Here is a 15219-nt window from a genome sequence, read left to right as displayed (position 1 = left end):
GATTTCTATGTAAAATGACCATGAATCAATGTCAACATCAGCAACTTGCATGGATCAACCATCGAATCTATGTCTCCCAAGTTCTCTGTCATGTGATTGTCGTGCCTGTGTTATACTATTGACAGAAGATTGAAGGTTGTTGCATGCACTTGTCAGTTAAACTAAGTAATTACATCGGTTAGGTTCAGATGGATGTTGCATTATGCGCTGTTAAATAATTCCGTTAAATGACGGCCAATTGCCATAGGAAGGTGGGATTCGAAAGGGCACCTGGGTGTCCTCGGGCTGACATGGACAAGATGGGCTGAATGGCCTCCCTCTGTGCTGTAACTTTTCTATGGTTCTATTTCGATGAATATTTTGTTCCAGGAAACTGGCACTTAGTCACATCCTGTCCAAGGAAATTCCAACACTTACTGCCCTGAGAAACTCACTTAGACACTTGCTGCTCACCAATTGATCATAGTCTTCACTAACTTCCCTGATTCTTTATGGGATCTTTGAATCACAGAACATAATGAGAACATTCGGCCCGTCTGGACTCGGCTGGCCCTCTGAACGAGCAGCTCACCTGCTGCCACTCCACACCCTTTTCACTGTAACACTGCTCAATTTTCTTTTCAGATCAAGATCAAATTCCCTTTTGAAAACCTCAATTGTCCCTGCCTCCAGCACACTCTCAGACACTGCATTCAACATCTTAAACACATGCTGCATGAAAAAAAAAAAAATTCCTTATGTGGTAATGGCTTTTTTTGTAAATTAATTTAAATCTATGTCCTCTTGATCTGGATCATTCCATCAATGGAACAGTTAAACCGTATTTACTCTGTCCACACACCTCGTGATTTTGAATACCTCTATCAAATCTCCTCTCAAACTCACTCTCTTCAAGAAACACACTCCCAACTTCTCCCATCATTCAATGTGAATTAAGTTCCTCATGGCTGGAATCTGTCTTGTGAAATCTTTCTGCAATCTCACTAATGGTTTCACATCCTTGCTAAATTGTGGTGCACAGGATTAGATACGATACTCCAGTAGAGGCCGAAGGAGTGTTTTCTACAGGCTTCACATAACTTTATTGTTTTTGTACTACATGCTATATTGATGAAGCCCATGACGTTGTCTGTTTTACTGGTCATTCTTTCAACCTGTCCTGTGATGATAAATGATTTATGCACATATAAACCCACATCCCTCTGTTCCCGCAATCCCTTTAGAATTGTAACCTTTATTTCGTGCTGCCTCTCCCTGTTCCAACTACAAAAACGAATGACATCAGGTTACTCTGCAATAAATTGCACCTGCAAATTATCCGCCCAATCCATCAACATTTCTAGATCCCTTTGGAGTTCTGCACTATCCTCCTCACAGTTCACAGTGCTTCTAACTTTTGTATCATCGGCAAATGTTGGAATTGTGAGCTTGCAACAAGATCAGATTGATGAATTACAGGAAGGGCAGGGGTCCTGACACTGGACACAAGAAATAGGAACAGCAGTAGACCACACAGCCTATCGCACCTACCCTGCCATTCGATGATATCATGGTTTACCTTGGGCCTGAACTCTATTTTTCCCCCAGTTCCCGATATCCCGCAAGTCCCCGAGAGACCTGGAGAGCTCCACAAGATAACTTGCTCCAGTCCACAATGCAACAGTTCACCACAAATCTTTGGTTCCCGTCACTCAGCTCCTTTCTTATCTGTGCTGCTATTGTCCCTTCTATTCAATGAGCTCTAACTTTCCTCAGAAGTCTTTTGTCCAGCACTTTATCAAATGGCTTTTTCAAGTCCATGTAAATCACATCAAGGGCTTCACCCTCATCAAAATTCTTTGCTGTCGCATTAAAAAAAAAACTAACTGAAGTTAAATAACACGATATGTTCTTACCAAATTGATAGAAAGTAGAGAGGATTAAGTAAATTACACTGGTATTTGCTATTGTTAGGAATGAGTTTTAGCTTTAAAGTTTAAGTGTGATTTGTATTTCTGTATGTGTGTTAAGAAAGGTCAAATGGAGTTTTAGTTTCGTTTTAAAAAGTTGCTTGCATCTCTAATCAGGTTTACGACTTAAGAAGTTAAGCAAACACATCAGTAGAAGAATTGGGCTGTTGCCTAGCAACAGGGAGGCAGAGAGGCAGGTCCCTCCCACAGACACACACACAGAAGGAGGGAAACTGCAGTTTTGATTTGGAAGCTGCGGACCTCGGTTGGTTTTTGAAAGTTGCTGCCGAGAGAGACTGGAAAAGGGTGCAGATACTTAGTCCCAAGCGAAAGAAAAATCCCAAAATCCAGGGGAGTGGAAGGGGGGAAAGTGCAAAACAGACGTTCTGGTCAAAGGAAGGATGGGAACCTGGAACAGGTCCTGTTAATGAATTTAAGAGGATGGGCAGAGGGAATGGCTTCAATCCTCGTGTGAAAGGCGGAGTGCAGTGAAACTGGTTGACTCACGGCTTGACAAGCTTCTGTGGGGAGTTGAGGAGAGATCCACAGCATCTGGTTTTGGTGGTATCTGTCACTTGGTTTCAGGGTCTGGTGTGCCTTACCACAGGGTGCCTATTGATACATGGATTGTGCAATTACTGTGGAAATTAAAGAATAAAATAGATTTTGCAACTTGCGTTATGCTTACAAATTTGTCTCCACCTGTAAAGTTATAGTTGTGGATGAAAGAAACATGGTTCATCTTTTCTCGTAGAATAAATGTTTTATTTATTTTTTGCTAAAAGTTGATCAGCTAACTCCTGTGACTCTGTTCAGTAGTTACTTTCCACGTATTAAAACAAACAAATAAAAGTTAGAATCTATCAAGCTGGAATCCAAACTGGGTTTAGGATTGTCCCGGGGTAATCACAGCTGGGACCATAACATAATCCATGCTGGTTTTACTTATTAATGTGCATTTTCCCGAGGTAATTTTCATGTTTTCGGAAAATTTCCTTTCTGAAAGGTAGCTCACCACCCAGGTTAAACTGACTGCCCTGTAGTTTCTGGGCTTATCCTTACACATTTGTTTGAACAAGGATGTTACAATAGCAATTCTCCACTCCGCTGTCACCACCGCGGGTCTCAGGAATATTAGAAAATATTGGCCAGCGTCCCTGCAATTCCTGCTCTCCTCCCTCAGTATTCTGGATGCACCTCGTCTGCGTCTGGTCCTAAACAACTTTAAGCACACACCGCCTATCAAATACCTTCTCCTGAAATTGTTTATTACCTTTACACTAAAATATCGATCGAGGTGAAACGGCTCACTTTCTGCTCAGTACAACTCCTAGAACATAAACAAAATATGATCAAAACAAATTCTCACTATGGGGCTACCAGACCTGGCCGTCTCAGAGAAGTTTACAATTCTCTCAGAGAATACAACAACCGAATGCATTCATCCAGAAAAACGGGTTGCCTAATTAGTGTGTTCGGGTAACATTACAGTGCGATTAAGTTGGCAATTGTGTTTTTTTTTCAAATTGCCTTCATTTCCTTCATGTGTGTTTCATTGATGAGTTCTCTGCAACGCTGGGTCCAGTTCTCAAACTTACCACTGATATAAGCAAACCGCTCCACCTAGACCGCAATGTGTTTTAGACAATGCACTGGGCGACTTACACGACAAATAACAACACGTCTGAGATTTGAAACAGAGACCGCTCACATTCTCACTTATGAAACGTCCCATGCGAGAATCACACGGCGAGACCAATAATGTAACTGTATGTATATAACTCAGCCAATATAGACATTCATTGGCACCCAAAAGATATCAGCCATTCTTTCAGAGCGCTCTAGGTAAAAGAGAACATTGAAGAAATACACCAGGCAGTGTCTAAGCCAGGCAGTATCCATGGAGACGGCAAGAAATCTCAAGTTTCAGTTACTCTCATTCTCTTCTTGGGATAAATTAACTCTTAAACTTCTTTTATTAGGATAAATTAACCGACCAATTACATGAGCAAGTTTCTTCATTTACTCCACGTGCTTTGCAGTGATAATTTGGTTATAATGACTTCTCAGGTTGTAAAAACTCGCCCGGTTTAAGTAAAACCCGCCTTTTAGCTCGTAAAAAATATGCGTCACAAGTGGGGGCGTTCGGGATTTGAACCCGGGACCTCTCGCACGATCGTTTAACGAAAACCCCAAAGCGAGAATCATACCTCTAGACCAACGAGCCTTCCACAGGTAAGCAAGATATCCGCTATGTGCATTCATTGTCCTCCAGAGTGCGTCAACACTCCTTTTGGGTTTCTGTCGTAACACCAGAAAACAATTAAGAATTACACCTCATGGCAGGCAGCAGCGTGGACAGTGAAAGGGTGTTCACGTTTCAGGTCGATGACATTTCATCAGAACTCAGCAATGCTAGAATTGTGATCAGTTTTACACTGTAACTCCTGACACCGAGCTGGAACAGGAACTCGGCACCCACTCAGTCTGCCGGTGCGTGCGCCGTTCCTCCCACCGCTGACGTCCTCGTTGTTCAGCCATTGGCCGTCGCCCACTTGCTGCCTCCCACTCACTCCCATGCTCCCGAATGCCAGGTGCCCAGACCCCAGACCCTCCCCGCCTCGCTCGCTGCGCTACACGCCGACCCTCTTGCCGCACCGCTCGCTACCCCACTACGAAGACGCTCACCTCCCACTCGGCACCTCCCTCCTGACTCCTGTCGCCGCCCATCTCACCACAAGAACTGAGGAGATGGTGACAAGCGGAACAGCAAGTGAGGCGGTGAGGGGTAGGGAGCAGGCCGGAGAGCGGGAGGTTACTGAGGCGCCGAGCAGTCCGGCAAGCGAGACGGTGAGCAGGACAGGGACAGAAGTGCCGAGAGAGGCACACAGGAACAAGAACACGAAAATCAGGAGCAGTAACAGGCCATTCAGCCCCTCGAAGCTGCTCCAGGATGGCTGATCTGAATGTGGCCGCAACTCCACTTTCCTGTCTGCCCCCCATAAGTCTTGACACACATCTTTGTCAAAAATCTCTCCAACTCAGCCTTGAAAATTTTCAATGACCCAGCCTCCACTGCTCTCTGGGGAAGAGAAATCCGCAGATTTATGTCCCACTGAGACAGAGAGAAAACAAATTACCTTCTGTCAGTCTGAAATGGGAGAGCCCGATATTTTTAAACTGAGTCACCTGATTGTAGAGTCCCCCACAAAAGAAAACATAGTCTCAGCAGCCACCCTGTCAAGTCCCCTCAGGATTTTATATCTTTCAATAAGATCACCTCCCATTCCTCTAAACTCCAATGGCTATAGGTCCAACCTCCTCAACCTTTTCTCATAAGGAAACCCTTCCATTCCAGGAACCAGTCGACTGAATCTTCTCTGACCTGCTGTAATGCAATTATATCCTTTCTTAACTAAGAAGACTAAAACTGTACACAGTCCACCAGATGCTGCCTCACCAACTCACCCAGTCAGTCATGTATTCGCTCACCCACAGTCAATGACTCGATATTTAAACTACCAGAATAAGGCAGCTAATGCTGTAAAAAGGGGCCACGTCCTTTCGTTCCATGACTCTGCCGTTGGGTTTAGATGGGGGAGTTAGATGGGAGCGGGACTGTACATTTCTCTGACATCAGGACGGCAAGATCCTTGGAGAAATGTGCAGGAACATCGGGGAGGCAAAATCTTTGTGTGAGGTGGTAATTGCTGCTGACCGGAAAATGCGGATTATTGCATCCTGTGTAAACTGAGCGGAGTTGATTCAGTGGCGCTTGTTTTCACCGTCCAGCCCGCCTGTTTCCATATTCGACACATTATCCTCCGACATTTCCACCACAGCCAGCATGATATGACCACGAAAAACACCCTCCCTTCTCCTCCACAATCACCATTCGAAACGGGCCATTCACTCGGCACTCATCCTAGGGCACAATCCCATGCAACTGCATGAATTGAATCTTTTATTTTACCTCTTCCATTCTCAACATTCAAGGCCCCAAACACTCATTCCAAGTGTAACAGTGATACACTTGTCCTGCTTTCAATTTAAGATAATGTATTTGGTGTTCACCATATGGCCTCCGCTACTTGATGAGGCCCCACAGACTGAGTGACCGCTTTGCCAACACCTCCTTTCAGTCCGCAAGCCTGACTCCGACTTTCCTGCCACTTGTAATTTCAATTCGCCACCTTGCTCCCACTCTGACCTTTCTGCCCTTGGTCTGCTGCACCGTTCCAATGAAGATTAACGTAAACCCGAGGAAGAACACGGTCATCTTTCAACTCGGCAACCTACAGATTTCAGGACTCACACTGAGTTCAATACTTTTAGATTATAAACTCTATCTCCATCTTGTTTCATGTGTTTTTTGCTATTTCGTCTTTTCCCTCATTCTCTATTCTTTCTCATTGCAATTGGACGGCTGCTATCCAGCCATTCACACCTCATCTGGGCCAATCGTTTGTTTCTTTGTCTGTTCCCTTTGGATTTGCCCCGTGATACCTTTTTTTTTGTAATTTCATCTCTCCGGGCACCCACACCATCACAGACCTGCGCTTTTCCTCAACCTCTTCCCAGCCCCCGACTCTTTCACTTGTTCAAAACCTATTACATTTCTCTCTTTCCTCAGTTCTGCTGGAGTATCATTAACTTGAAACATTAATCCGTTTTCCAATTACATTTGCTACTGAGTGTTTCCAGCATTTCCTGTTTTTATATCACAGTAAGCTCCTTGCCTGATAACGCAACCCGTTAAATTCAATAATCTGGAACTGGTAACAAACCACATTTAAACAGACATAGTCATACCTGCAAATCAGTTACTATTTCCTGAAAGAAGAAATATTTTACCGTGTGTCCCACAGGATGTAGGACTGATTTCTATCCATGAATCATAGAATGATACAGGACAGGCAGAGCTCATTCCGCCTGTGCTGGGTCTTTGGTTGAGCGATATGATTTCCCCCACATCCGAGCTCTCTCCCCAAATTCCTGTATTGTATTTCTTTTCAGATATTTCTCCAAATGTCTTTAGAAAGTTATTATTGAATCTGCTTCCACCACCCGTCCAGAAAGCTTCCATTTCCCAACAACATTCTGTGTAAAATATATTCTCCTCATCTCTCTCCTGACTATTTTTCCAATCAGCGTCAAACTGTGCCCTCTGGTTAGCGACCCTTCCGTCAGTGGGAACAGTTTCTCCTGATTTACTCTATCAAACTGGTCATCATGTGAACACCTCATGGCAGGAGTTTTGCAACGCGAAACAATTGGAGAAAATTCGAGGAAAATTTTAACAAAATTGATTCTGAAAATTAATTTATCCAAATTTGAACAATTTCAACAACAGCACCGCAATTGAATAAAACTTCCCAAAGCTCTTCAAAGGAGCTCAGTCAAGCAACATTCGACACTGAAACATAAATTTGGGAAGCTGAACAAAACCTTGGTCAAAGGGATGGCTTTTACGAGGGTCTTAAGCGGGGTGGGGATGGGGGTCGGGGTGGGGGGCGGTGGTTGGCAATTGGGGCCGTTTCTAGAAGGAATTGCAGAGCGAAAGGCTCAGACAGATAGAAACGTGGCAGCTGATGAAACACTGAAAAGCGGAAATGAATAAGGGACCAAGTTTGGATTCAGAAAGAGAAAGGGAAATGTCTGGGAATGGAACTGAGAATCCAGTCTGGCAAAAATGAAATCTACCCCTGGACCATTAATATTCACACAGCTGCTCATTCCAAGTGTCCAATTGGAAACTTGACTGAAGGAACATGCAGTCTGACAGAGCGCATGTGATAATCCAGTGTCTGATCTGAAGCTGCAACATGAACTGTTCATTCCAGCTGTGATAATCGTGTTGGCCTTGATGTTCAGGGGTGTAGACTCACAACATTCTTGTTTCGAGCTGTCTGTCAGAAACAGTTTGGAAAGATGACGGAGCAGTTATGGGAAGTCGTGTTATGCTGCATGTCACTGATGTTCGTTGGCTACATATCACCGAAAAACTGCATTGTTACTGCACAGAAAGAGGACATTTGACCCATCATGTCTTCACAGGCTCTCCGAATGACCAACTCTTGAACCATTCCCCCACCTTCTCCCCGTAACCCTACACATTCTTCATTTTCAGATAACATTATAATTCCCTTTTGAATGATTCAGTTGACCCTGACTCCATCATACTCTTAGACAGTGCATTCCAGACCCTAATCACTCGCATCAAAATAATAATTAAAAAAAAAACTTCTGAAAGCAGTTCGCTTTTTTTTACTAATCAAATATCATTTTCGATCCTCTCACGAGTGAAAAGAATTTCTCCCTATCTACTCTCTCCAGACTTCTAATAATTTTGAACACCTCTATCTAATCTCGTCTTAACCTTTTTTCTCTGAGGAAAACAGCCCTATCTTCTCCAACATATCCTCATAACCTCGTCCCTGGAACCATTCACGTGAATCTTTTCTGCAATCTCTCCAGCACCTCCACATCCTCCCTAAAGAGTGGGCCCAGAACCGGACGCAATACTCTTGTTGAGGCCAAACTCATGAATTATACAAATTCAACATAGCCTCTTACTCTTGCACTCTATCCTTTTATCAATAAAGCCCAGGATACAGTGTGGTTGATGGAAAAACTCTCTCAACCTGTCCTGCCACCTTCAATAATTTATGTACATAAACACCCAAGTCCCATTGCTTCTCCACCTCCCTTAGAGTTGCACCCTTCATTTTATGTTGTCTCTCCATGTTCTACCAACCAAACCTCTCTCCATTGAACTTCATCTGCCACCTGTCTCTCCATTTGCACCAACAGCTACAAAGTCCATTTGAAGTTCTACACTATCCTCCACACTCTCCACAATGCTTCCAAGCTTTGTATCCTCCGCAAACGTTGAAATTTTGTCCTGGGCAGAAAGGTCTCGGTCATTGATATTTATCAGGAACAGCAAAGGTCCCAACCCTGCCGCCAGGCCGAAAAACATCCATTTACCACCAACCTCTGTTTCTTGCCACTCAGCCAATTCCGTATCCTTGTAGCGGCGAAGCGGCTCTACTCCTTTTGCCACCTGTTTCACTGTTAGGTGGCAAATTTTCTTGTATTTAGTGGTTCAGGTTGGAAAGCGGAGAGTGACTGGATTTACCTGTACAGAAGGAGGTTGGTGACGGCAACTGAGAACATGGATGATCCAGTTGCTGATTTGCTTCAAACCTTTATCTGAAAAATGACTCTGGTGGGACTCGAACCCACAACCTTTGAATCTCTTATATGACAGTAGCTAGAAGTCCAACACGCTATCCGTTGCGCCACAGAGCCAGAGACACGCAGGTCCTATTTGCCATTCGACACAAGGGAATTTCTGACACTGCAGAACACAAGGTTCAAACGGTCAGCAATTTCCCACATTTGAAAAATGACGACATTTCAAAAGCACTCATTGCCTGTGAAGTGTTTTGGACGTCCTGTGCCTGTTAACAGAGCTATAGAAGTTCGAGAGAAATAGCAATTTCCTTCAAAGAGACATAGGTTGGAAAGCAGGGCGGACAAGTGGTGACTGATTTTTTTTGCAGAGAAGGGTGAAGTGATTCATTTTGGTCGGAAGAACAGGGGGAGAAAAGACAAAATAAAGTTTACAGTTCCAAAGACGGTGCCGAAACAGCGGGAAATGATGTACAACTGCATAAATCATTGAAGGAGGCTGTGCAGGTTGAAAGAATCGTTCATGAAGCATACAATACCCGCGGCTTTATGGCGAGGAGCTTAAATTACCTCGGTACATTGTAGCGGTAGGGGATATTTACCTTGGAGACGAGGAATCTGAGAGGAGATTTCTTAGAGTTCTTTGCAGTCCCGTGTCTTCTGGACAGAGGGTGGGTGATGATTTGGACATGGGCTGCTTCAGTATCGGAGGTGTTGAAAATGGTGCCGATCATTGAGTAATCATCAGCGAACATTCCCAATTCTGCTGGAAGTAAGGTCATTGGTGAAGCAGCTGAAGATGGTTGGGCCTAGGACACCACACTGAGGAACTCCTGCAGTTATGTCCTGGAACTGAGATAATTGATCTCCACAACCACAATCATCTTTCTTTGTGCTGGGATTGACTACAACCAGCAGAGAGCTCCCCACCTCCCGGCCCATCACCAGCCCCGCCCCTCCCAGCCCCCGGCCCACGATTCCCATTGTCTCCAGTTTTGCTGGGGCTCCATAATGCCACACAGTCAAATGCTGCCTTGATGTCAAGGGCAGTCACTCTCACCTCACCTCTGGAGTTCAGTTTGCGCTGGAGGACGAGGGGAATCAGGTTGTTTTGTTTGCCCACCCAAGCTGAACGTTGGGCTTGAGGTGGCGATCAGATTCGGAGGGGAGGGTGACTACATTTCACTGAGGTTCAAGGTTGAAGATCAGACCTTGGCGGGATTGCTGCTGTATTCCCAGGACGTGGTGATCTCATTCTTAGAGGAACACAGTTACATCGAGGAGAAGTTTACCTTTTAAAATAAAATGGAGTTGAGGGATGTCAGAATCTGTTCAACACTGATTCACTTTTATTCATTTCTGCATCCTGGAGTAACAAAGTGGTTTGTAACTGTAAAAAAAAATCAAATTCAGAAGGTTCAGTCCAGTACCTTCACAATTTCCACTAATACAACCCTCAACATGATCAGATGCATTCCATTTGGTCCCACTGACTTATCAACATTAAGCACAGCCACACCTTCTAGTACCTCTTCTTTAACACGGGTTACATGTAAAATAAGTAATTTGCAAATTGTCGATGGAGGAAGTGAGCACTTTTATTGCAGAGGGTTTAAAGGAGAGGAGCGAAGCATTTGTGCTGAAGCAGTAGGATTGTGAAAATAAAAATAACAATAAGTGGAATGAAGAGGGCGGGCTGTACATGGGCTGATTGGAAAATTTCATTAGAGCTTATTCATTGGATATTGTAAGGTCATTTTTCCACATCTTTAAGGAGACTAATGTTGAAGGAAGCTCTCATCTCTAAGGAATTATTGGCTTAGTTTATAAAAATGACGCGGATAAATGAGATTGAAAGAATTGGAGGGGTATCACGTTGTAATGTGGAATATAAGATCTTGGTGAGGGCTCGGGAAAACATTTAGCAAGAACACGAAGACCCTGGAGAGCGTTCAGTGGAAATTTACTGCAATGGGATCAGTGGTGAGGGATTCAGTATGTGGGTGGACTTAAAAATAAAAACTGGAGATGCTCTTATCAAAGGAATGTGAAGGGGAGTTTAAGCACAGGTATTTAAGATCAGCTCAAGTCTTTGTTTGTTATACTCATTAAACAATATTTTTTCCCATTGATGAAAAGATTGAAAGCCAATGAATAGATAAAAAAAAATCCTCAGGAAATGTTTCACACTGCTCCATTTCAAACAGTTCCTGACTGGAAGTGATAGATTTTTTGCTTTGTTTACAGTAACCGCATTTCCAACATTGCACACCTGGCTGCAATTCCAGAACCTTCTTGCCAACTCTTCATGGCTGGAAAAAAAAAATATCAGACAATGACTTAAAGCTGAGATCGGTGCTGAGGGGAGGGAAAATGAAACAGTTGTGCTTTTCACACGTGGGTTCGAATCAAGTTATTGGATATTTTTAGTTAATTGCTTCTTCCTGTTTGGGTACGTTTTGCGTAAAAATGGCCTGGAATCGGATGCTTGTCAGTGTCTCACTGGAGCTGACAAGTGACAAGCAAAATTCGCGTCACACAAGTATCAGGAAATAATCATCTCCAAGAAGTGAGAATCCAAACATTGTCTTGATGTTCAATGGCATTACCATAACTGAATCCCCCACTATCAACATCCTGGGGGGTTACCAGTGACCATAAACTGAACTGGAATAGCCATAATGGCTATAATACAAGGTCAGATGCTAAGAATCGTAAGGCGAATAACTCACCTCCTAACTCCCCAAACCCTGTCCACCATTTACAAGACACAAGTCTGGAGTATGATGGAAAACTTACCACTTGCCTGGATAAGTGCAGCTCCCACAACACTCAAGACGCTTGACACCGTCCAAGACAAAGCAGCTCGCATGATAGAGACCAATTCCACAAACATCCACTCCCTCCACTGCCGATGCACAGTAGCAGCAGCATGTACCATCTCCAAGGTGCACTGCAGAAACTCACCAAGGCTCCTTCGGCAGCAACTTCCACACCCTCGACCACTACCATGTAGAAGGGCAAGGTCAGCAAATAGATGGGAACACCCTCACCTGGAAATTAACCTCCAAGCCACACACCACCTTGACTTGGAAATATACCGCTGTTCCTTCATTGTCGGTTGTAAACATCCTGGAATTCTCTTCCTGACAGCACTGTGGGCGTACCTACACCACATGGACTGCAGCGGTTCAAGAAGTAAGGTCACTACCACATTCTCAAGGCCAATTAGAGATGGGCAATAAATGCTGTCCAAACCAGCGAAGCTCACATCCCTGGAATGAATTTATTTTAATTGGAAATTTTCAGACTTAATCAAAATTGATACTGAGCTATTACAGTCCTTTCCCCAGGTTTTATTGGATTGATGAACAAATAGGATTCAGGAAAGGGAGCAGGACTTTTCCTTCCCTTTCATTCTCCGGATTTACAGTAGCTGAAAGAACAACTGGAAAAGTTAATGGTGATGGAGCAGAAAAGAAATCACATTATCCTGGCGGAACACATTTAGTCTGACATTTTCTTGATAAGTTCAGTGAGTGAGCAAGTTTTAGCAAATGAGCTTTAAAGTGATGGGTCATCTAATTAAACCTATAATATACAGAAAAGGTTGTTTATTTTTGTGGTGAGATATTTGAAACTGTGGAGGAGCCAAGAGAGAGATGTACAAACATCATTAAAAGCTAGTGGACAGGAAGGTAAAAATAACATCTAAGGCTAATAGAATACGAGGTACTGGGAATCATATTACAGGTGAATAAAACTCTGTTTAGAACAATGCGTTCTGTTCCTGACAACAGACGGCAGGACGTTAGATTGTCCTTGGAGTGGGAGTGGTAGAATTTCATCAGAGTGATACCAGATTCAAACGACAAGGACAGATTGTAAATACTAGTATTGTAATACCTTGAATATCAGAGACTAAGGGGTGATCCACATGAGATGTTTACAGTGCTTGAGTGTTTTGACAGGGTAGATAGAGGGAAACTATCACCTCTGGTACGACGGGGAGGGGGCTGGGTGTTGGGGGATGGGTTGGTGGAGGGGTGGAGTTGTCCTCACCAAGGGGACTTAACCTTTAAATTAGAATGAAGCCCTTCAGAGGTAATTTTAGGAAGCACGTCTTCACACAAAGGATGGTGGAAATGCCCTCCCCCAAACAACTGTAAACGCTGGGGGTCAACCCATAAGTTCCAAACTGAAATCGATAGCTCTTGTTTGTTCAGTGTTTTAAGGGTTACGAAACGAAGAGGGGTAAATGGAGCAAAAATACAGACCAGTCATGAGTTCATTAAATGGCAAAACAGACTTGGGGGAAGAATAGTTTACATCCGTTCCTCCACCCCCTCTTCATAAAGAAAAACTAAATCCGGAAGGAAATAAAATGAGGTGTCATCGCTTGTTGGTCCCATTATTCTCTCAAAATTGACAATCTCTACTGCTGAGCTACAATTCCACACACAACTCGTCTCCCAGAAAATTCTACGAAGAAGGAAATTTTCCTCTCCTAACTGCATTTCCCACATTTTACCAGCTTCCATCCTTTGATCAGCATTTGGGAGTTTAAATCCTTAAAAATCCGTCTATTGACCCACTTCCGTCGTGATTTTCGGAATAGTCAGCAGGGGAGCGGAATTAGAAACCAATTGTTTCCCTCTCTGTTAATATTCCCTCAGTGTCTACATAACTCACTGATTGGATGGAGAAGTGAGCTTGTATTAATACTGTGATGAACAAACCTGCTCTGTGTTACAAGCATTTTCTGTGATTTTTTAAAAATTTATCAGGTGACAATTCCTCATTGAAACACAGGAAATGCTGTTCAAACTGCTCCCAGGTACTTTCATGAGCTGTGAAACAAGAAAATTCCAATTTCCGCACATAATGAAGCCAAGCGGGAGGAGATACCTGTTTCTCAATGATCAGATATTGGAGTTGATGAAGAAGGTTTTCTGAAGATCAATGTGTTCCTTTTTGAAGCCCGGGAGGGGTTTGGTTTTCTATATTAAACTTTGGCCCTTCAGTAAGTTCTTTGTGTGCAGCTGTTTCTGGTGGTGTTACTGAGTCAGGAATGTTGTGAAGGGCAGCAGGAGAATTCACTGCGCTTCTTCAATAGCGCTAGGCAATTTTTCGTCATCTTAAAAACCTGCCACCAGTTATTGCTCAGGATTATACAGAAGTGGTACACCGAGGATATTTATTTACTGAAATCGATACTTTACACAGAAAGAATTACTTCTTGTCGTGAAAGTATAATAGTTTTCATAATATTTTTCTGCTTTATTGTGAAGTAATTTTATGGGGTAAGTATAGTTGGGTCTGTCTGTGTGCAATGTAATTACATTTGGAGTCAAGTAGACTGATAGATTAAACTCATCAGAAGAAGTTAGGTGCTTGACATGCGAATGAGTAAACATGGAAGCTGGGTTAGCATGTAAGGTGTGAAGGGAATTTGCATTTTTGGATAAATGAAGGGATATTTGGATTTCAAAGGATCTCAGTCAGTTTACAACTAGCCAGATAAGCAAGGCTAAGGAATATGTTTATTTTTCCCAAAGGTTACTGGAAATAGTGGCGAATTGGAAGTTTTTTTTATATTGTGAAGAAGAGACAATTTCAACGACATATGGGACGTTAGAATTTTCATATTAAAAAGAGAGAAACATATATAAAGGAGAATGAAAGGTTATGTTGGATAAGGACATTTAAAACCTAACAGGAGTGTGTGAAATGGCCTTAATGAAGCCTCCAGCATTTTTGCGTAAGTCTGCTGTCTAACTAAACGGGAGTTGGAGAAAAGCCATAAGGCATTCCACTGTCCAGGGTATTGTGTTAACTTGCTGAGCCTGCTTTAATTCTAAAAACTATTTCAGACCTTAAAAGGAGTGTAACTAGGGGGTAGGTTAATTAGTAACTTAAGGAGTTATTATGGTAATATTTGTAGTCTTATGTATGTACTTGACATCTTTTACTTTTAATAAACATTAAATTTAATTTTTAAAATTTCTAAATGTCCTGCCAGATTGCTCCTGAATTCAGTGCACACATCTCGTAATGAATACAAATTGCAAAA

The 15219-nt window shown here is 43.0% G+C and overlaps 1 non-coding gene across 1 annotated transcript; it reads right to left on the bottom strand.

The window, feature by feature from the left end:
* Positions 1-9172: 9172 nt before the first annotated feature.
* trnar-ucu (transfer RNA arginine (anticodon UCU)) lies at positions 9173-9263 on the bottom strand. Its single transcript is given in 2 exon segments — positions 9173-9208; positions 9227-9263. It is a non-coding gene; the product is annotated as a tRNA-Arg (tRNA).
* Between the last annotated feature and the right edge of the window lie 5956 nt (positions 9264-15219).

The sequence above is a fragment of the Cetorhinus maximus genome, unplaced genomic scaffold, assembly GCF_964194155.1.
Source record: "Cetorhinus maximus unplaced genomic scaffold, sCetMax3.hap1.1 HAP1_SCAFFOLD_1565, whole genome shotgun sequence".
Taxonomy (NCBI): Eukaryota; Metazoa; Chordata; class Chondrichthyes; order Lamniformes; family Cetorhinidae; genus Cetorhinus; species Cetorhinus maximus.
Note: the sequence above shows the minus strand (reverse complement) of the source record. Positions and strands in the feature narration are given on the sequence as shown.